The sequence below is a fragment of the Passer montanus genome, unplaced genomic scaffold (genome assembly GCF_014805655.1).
Source record: "Passer montanus isolate IOZ18808 unplaced genomic scaffold, ASM1480565v1 scaffold11, whole genome shotgun sequence".
NCBI classification, from domain to species: domain Eukaryota; kingdom Metazoa; phylum Chordata; class Aves; order Passeriformes; family Passeridae; genus Passer; species Passer montanus.
In genome coordinates this window covers 14,017,548-14,023,547 of record NW_024357613.1, presented here as the reverse complement: position 1 = coordinate 14,023,547, position 6,000 = coordinate 14,017,548, and the positions used below count along the sequence as shown (strand labels likewise).

At 36.0% G+C, this 6,000-nt stretch overlaps 1 long non-coding RNA gene across 1 annotated transcript in view; it reads right to left on the bottom strand.

The window, feature by feature from the left end:
• Positions 1-1,906: 1,906 nt before the first annotated feature.
• Positions 1,907-6,000, bottom strand: part of LOC120511703 — a 103,210-nt gene continuing 99,116 nt past the window's right edge. The window contains exons 3-4 of the long non-coding RNA XR_005629808.1: positions 4,958-5,074; positions 1,907-2,222 (exon numbers count right to left, since the gene is read on the bottom strand). This is a non-coding gene — a long non-coding RNA (uncharacterized LOC120511703). The remainder of the gene's footprint in view (positions 2,223-4,957; positions 5,075-6,000) is intronic.

Sequence of the window (6,000 nt, the reverse complement as noted above, 5' to 3'; positions counted from 1 at the left end):
GTCAGTGTGAGCTGAGGATATTTCTCCCAGCTGTGAGAATCCTTGCAGCCTGAGTCCACACTGACACCAGATTTCCATACACATTCATATGTCCATGCTTATGCACACATTCTGGAAAACGGAAAATGTCAGATACACCAGCATCCTAACTGGACATTAAAAAAAAAATAAAAAAATTGGAAGCCAGCATCAAATACAATTCAATTGAAGTAGAGAAAGTACTGCCAAGGATCATTTGAGAGGTTAAAAGTTTTTAGCTGAACTCAGACTAGAAGTATTCCTGGCTTTGACAACAAAAAAAGGGGGAAAATAATGATCTGTTTAAATATAGCAACAATCAATCTTCATCTTTTTGAACAAGCACTACAAACTGTAGATGAAATCTTACATGTTAGCTAGTCTTGGCTGACAATAATCTAATATTAACAACAAATATTTTCTCAGTGTGTACACTCATCTTCCCGCAGTGAATAGCTTACCAGTGTTCCTATTGCTCTCTTGGAGGTAATCTGGTCAAATATTGATTAATAAATAAGGCAAAATAAACAGCCCTTACAAAACTAACAAACAAAACCGGAACCAAACCAAAACCCAGAGAAATCCACAACTCCTCAGCTGTAAAATACAGATTTATTGGGGTGAAATATGAAAGCTGCTGGCAGTTTTATACACTGCCCGTGTGAGTTTCACAAGAAATCATGGGGGAGAACAGAGTTATTTACATCATACTGAACAGAGTTATTTACATCATACTGAACAACAGAACTACATACTGCAGTTCTAAGATGAACTTCAAGATGCATAATTTACTGTGGTTGAAAAATGGAATGAGTAAACCTCTGCCTGATTCACTGATACATGAACAAAGCCACTTCAGGAGATCACCTTGCTCATATCTGAGCTGTGAGTACCACTGAAGTCCCCTCAGTACAGGAGCTCAATTCTGATTTTGAGTGTTTACTTGGAATTTCTATAGACCTACATGAACACAAGTGTTTGAAGATGCTGTTTAGAGTTCAGGAACTCTCTTTGTTAGTGTAGCCAAAACAAAGTAAAAGGGGAGAGGGAGATTAAAAAAAATTTAAAAAGCACAGCCTTCCCCCAGCAAACAAAAAGGAAAGCCAAATGTTCCTAAAATTTAACTGCCACAATATTTCACTTAAAAATTAGAAGATAGTAGCAGACAGGAAGAAGAGCAACAAACTAAAGAAAATAGAACCAATATCCATGCAGTCTTTTTTTGCCAGACAGTTATTCTGGGTTTCTATTAGCACTATGCCTGGCAAGGTGCTGGCAGTGGCAACTGCAGGGTGGTCACTGTGAGGAGAGGACACTGTCAGCTGGACTCCCCCAAGGGCCCCCCAAGGACCCCCCCAAAAAAAACCAATAAAGAAAGTATAAGACATTGCCTATGGGAATATTGCCAAATTTTCAGTTTATTTTTTTCCTTAATAGAGCTGAGTGAAGTATTTAGTCTTTTTTGGTGTTACAAAAATAGTATTATTTTGGAATATATCTTTTCACAAGCAAGGCTTTTTGAGACTACAAATGTTTCTAAGAGAAGCATTACATGGTTAGTTAAAGAAATTCCCATATGACACAAATTTTTTTTCTTTCTTTGTATCTTGTCTGCATTCAGTGCAAAAATAATTTCTACTTACCTCCTCCCCCAGATAGTCTCTTAAGACCATAAATTTTTTTGCTTTACAAAATATACAACTCCTTGGAAAATAAAGCAATATTGATTCAAATTATTACAATATTGCAGAGGTTATTAGTTTTTCATAAGCTATTATTTCCTACAAATTCAATGCATAATTGCACCTAGATTTCTAAGTTATTAATGCTTTTAATGGAATAAAACATTAATACTGAGACCTCAAGTTCACAGCCTACTTTGAAAAAAAAAAGTTTCATTCTGAACGCCCATACCTTACAATTTCTAGCTCCCTGATGTGCATATAAACAACCACTGCAAATTAAAAAGCAAACATCTGAATGTTCATAGTCATTCTTTATTTTTTCTGAACATGCACTGGTCCTTCAAGAATGCACTTGAATTCCATGTTCAGCTGATGCTTGAGATGTGATGCTGCCACTTCTGCCATAAAGACTGTGAAAGGTATTTAGATATGTGACAAATTGTCTAACCAAACCGAATAGGTTGCAGTTTCTCATGTTTCTGTGTACTGAAGTCTGATTGATTAAGGGGTTCTTCACACCTAAAAGGAAGACAGAAACAACAAAATGTAATATGAGCTGCCACAGTGTGAAGGTAGAGTCTTGTGAGGACCACAGTCTAAATAAAAATCAATTAAAGCAGCATTAAAATCTAGGCTGGGAAGGTGTCTGAACCACTATTTGTATTAGCATTGAAGTTTTAATAAATTATCTATTACATGGCTTTATTAAATGAACCTTCACTTGAACTAAATTGCCCACTAGCAGCGAAAAATTAGCTTAAAAGCAAAACTATTATTGTAACCCCCGCACTGATTTAGCAGCATCAGCTGGGAAAATAACTACATTAAGTTCTCCTAGACTGAGAAGTGACTATGATGTATTCACAAAGCTGAATGTTAGCCTTGTAAGAGTTGAGAAATTAATTCATACTATTCAGTTTCAGTTTTTCTCAACAAGTTGATGTACTCACTGAAGAAACACATGCAGATTATTAAAAGCTTTTTTCTTAAACTCATCTAAAGTTGGGTTTTTTTCAGCTATATTTGTGTTAATGAAACAGATGGCCATCAGGTAATCAGTACAGTGCAGCTGTTTCACCAGGATGCAGAATTTAGTTAAAAGCTACCAAAAAAATTGACAAATTTAGGCTCAAAAAATTCCTTACTTCAGAGAGAGAAATGAAAAGTAACTAGCTGGTCAGTCTGAAAATGCTCCATTTATACTTTTCCCTAGCAAAAGTTTCAGTTTTACAAATTTTGTTGGGGTTTTTCTGGTTTGTTTGGTGGGGGGTTTTTTGTGTGGTTTTATTTTGTTGGTTTTTTTTTGTTTGTTTGTTTGGTTTTTTTGTTGTTGTTTGGGTTTTTTTGTTTTGTTTTTTTGTTTGGTTTTTTTTTTTTTAATCACAGGCAATTTTAATTATATCTTATGAGAAAGAAATAATTTTGGAGGAAAAATTCAAATTCCTTGTTAAGATATTAAGATATTTGAAGTTTTTCCCCAAATTTTACTCTGCTTCTGAGTAGACATAGCACAAAAAATAGGATCTTCTTAAATCCTAGATCACACTAGGATTAAGAACAAAATTACTATCCATTACTTAAAACAGGCAAGAAAAGGAACTACTCCAGACACTCATTGCACTTTTGCTCATGCAAGGACTCATGAGAAGTAGTGATTTTTTTTCCAGCTCTTTTTTCACTGTGCACTTTAACATGGTATATTATATAACTGTGATGGGCAAACACCTGTGCAATCTATGAAAGCAACTCAGCAGGTTCCATGGTCAAATATATCAATACTCTTGGAGCTGTGGCAATGAATTAGCTTCAGGCTCAGCAGAACAAGTGCCACATACATGTCCCAAGTGCAGGGCAATACTGGATCACATCCCTACACCATTATACCCTTGTAGTGGGATAGTCTGTCTCCAGTTTCTCTAGTAAAGGAAAGAATTTTGAATGGAAAGCTACACCCATGACTTTTATCTGTAAACAAGGTTGTCCGCCAACAACAGCCAAACATTGATTTTTACCAAAAGTTTTAGCTCTTCCAGATGTTTTTCTAAACAGGAGTTTTAAACAGAGTTGCTAAACACAATCAATGCTCCAATGCCTCTTCATCTATTCCTGAATACATAGAAGGGTAAATGAAGCAAAGTCAACTTTGTCAAATCAGCATGATTTCAGAGCAAAGCCAGTCCCTTGATGGAAAAATAAATTTTGTCAAAAAGGGAAAAGAATCTCAGATGAAGATGTAAATTATCCTAGTCATGGAATAGCATGTAATACTGTAACAATTTAAAAGTTTGTGATATCTTCAAAAGGCCATATTTTTCTTTACATTTAAGACATGGAAGACAAAGGTAATATGTGTTTTTCACCTATCTATCATGGTGTGTCAAATTTGAGAATTCTTTTAAGGGAAACATTTTCCAGGAATGATTTCTTTATCTTGGGTAGTGCAAAACTTAAAAATCATGATAACAAGAAAATCAGACAGATTCTACAAGCAGGGGGAACAAAGAATATAAACCAATAGTTGATAGTTGATAGCTGAATAGTCACATTGACATTTCAGAGGTGGAAAAAAGGCTGGTTCGAGATTTATTTTGATAGAAGCTGACTGCCCATGTCCAATGTCTCACTCCGAGGCAGCACATAACAAGGTGGGAAGGCAAATTCTTACAACACCAGCAGAAATGACCCTGGTTTTGTGCTGCAGAACCTCCAAAATATTTTCCACCCATGGAGCAATCTAATTCCAGCTATATCTTCAATCACCATCTCTGTTCAAACTCCTTGGGGGTTGACTACAAGGGCAGACAAGGACTGCCACAGTTGTGATGCTTGCTGAATGAGCTGGTGAAGCAATTGTTTAATTTACACATTCCCTTTGACAGAAGGCATACTTCAATTGACAGCAGCCTGTCCTGATATTCAGCACCTATGTTTTGGAAGGCCTACTATAAATCAGTAGCTTCAAGAGACTTCTTTCCCAAAATTCAAACAGATTTTTGCTAACATCTACAGCATATCAGAGAGTAAGCTATTCCTTCTCAGTGCCTTTAGTTGACTACTAGATCCTTCTATTCCTCTCAATGTAAATTTTGTTCACAAAAATAAATCCACAAAACTATGGAGAGAAAATGAACTTTGAAGGACTTTTCTTGGGGCTTTATGTGGGTTTGAAGATATGAATCAGAGGGATTCCTATCATCATAATTCGTTATTACCCTTGGCTTACCATTTTCTTTTGGAGCTTTTTTTTGTTTTACCTTCAGGATGAAGACACATCACATTGTGCTGCAGTGCATTCCAGGGTCAGAGAACTGTATAATGAGTTACAGCAAAGCTTTACTTGCTCATCTTGAAAATCTGCCTTTGAGCATCTGCTGTGTGGAGGAATGTTAATGGAAGTGATTTGAAAATGAAACAAGGTACCCAGGCTTCCTGAAAGGTCACAGTCCTATCTGAAACTTGTGCACATGTGGTAGAATCTCAAAATACATATATATCTGCATAAACACAGTTTTTATTAACTAGTTTTCCAGGCTGAGGTTTTTTTCTGCATTATTGTGATGCATGTGAGAAAGGAATGTAAGTCAAATAATTTTAGCAAATCCTATCAGTTTTATATGAATATCTGGACACAAGAGGAATTACTTCTGGTTTGACTATGTCAGGTTATACATTACATGCAAAAGGGTAATCTTTTTACTTATTGATAGAACTAACTGACGATTTGGGGTTTTACTTTTTTCCATGATCTCTTTTATTAGTTTTATTTGTAAAGTGAGAGGATCGATTAACAAAAGCATACTAAGTAATTTGTACAAATTCACTACACTTCTTGTGAAACTACCATTCTGATTTTATTAACAGAAACACTCTTTTGATGCTGATACATGTAGCATCAAAATTAGCTTGCCCTGCTCTGTTCTCTACTACAAGGAATATTTTGGTTATCATTAGAAATCAAGGATGATTATCCAAAGTAGGCAGCACCAAAACTCAGAGGTGGCCCATGAAACATCAGCTGTAACAATGAAGTTTGCTGCTCCATTTTGTAAAAAAAGACAGATAGTAGCTGTCAAATATATTTTATCCTTGGTGTTTCTGGGTCTCCTTGTTGCTTGTAGACTTTCAGGTCTCTTAAGGATGAGGTATATTTTACCATACTGTCAGCAGCCTCACTTGCTGATGCAGAGAGTGGCCTCACAGCAGCTTGTGATTCATAGCTGCTGTCCCATTTCTGGATGCATACCTGCCACCTATGGCAGGTGCTCCTCCCTAAGACTTCTGTATAATTTTCTGCAAT